This window comes from Salmo trutta, unplaced genomic scaffold (genome assembly GCF_901001165.1).
Source record: "Salmo trutta unplaced genomic scaffold, fSalTru1.1, whole genome shotgun sequence".
Classification (NCBI taxonomy): Eukaryota; Metazoa; Chordata; class Actinopteri; order Salmoniformes; family Salmonidae; genus Salmo; species Salmo trutta.
In genome coordinates, this window is record NW_021822979.1 from 70,222 (window position 1) to 70,921 (window position 700).

Below are 700 nucleotides of genomic sequence, written 5' to 3' on the forward strand. Positions count from 1 at the left end.
ACACTCACATGGTCGCCAGGTGTACAATATTTCCTCCGACACATTGGTGCGGCTGGCTTCCAGGTTAAACGAGCAGTGTGTCAAGAAACAGTGCGGCTTGGTAGGGTCGTGTTTCAGAGCACGCATGGCTCTTGACCTTCGCCTCTCCCGAGTCCATACGGGACTTGCAGCGATTGCAGCGATAATTTGCATATACACTGTCCATTCCCCTCCCCCCTATCCCAATTTGTGCTTCCCATAAGTGAGAAACCTACATGCCAAGTATTGACGATATAGTGTGTTCCCTACAAATGATAGGGAAGACCAAAAGCTCTGAATTCTCGGTTCAGATCCCAGACCTACCTACCTACAGATCATAGAAGATTTGCTCTTTTAGTATTTCTCCAGATGGTTTCCTGAAGGAGAAAGCCTCCGCCTCAATGTCAAAGACAATAAAACAAAAACTATAGTAAATACTACAGTAATGCCTGCAAAAACACTTCAGCATTACAGTATTATTACAGTATTTGCAGCATAGTTAACTGTACATTTTACTGTATACTTCAGTATACTAAAGTGAATACTACAGTAAATACTAAAAAAATGTACTGCAGTATTTAAAGTGTAGTTAACTGTAAATGTTACAGTATACTTCAGTATACTAAAGGGAATACTACAGTACAGACTTCAGTCCATAGTGAATACTACAGTATTCTTACCA

The 700-nt window shown here is 40.7% G+C and overlaps 1 non-coding gene across 1 annotated transcript; it reads left to right on the forward strand.

Moving 5' to 3' along the window:
* The first annotated feature begins 359 nt into the window (after positions 1-359).
* On the forward strand, positions 360-413 carry LOC115187851 (U7 small nuclear RNA). The gene has a single exon (XR_003876151.1). It is a non-coding gene; the product is annotated as a U7 small nuclear RNA (small nuclear RNA).
* The last annotated feature ends 287 nt before the right edge of the window (positions 414-700 follow it).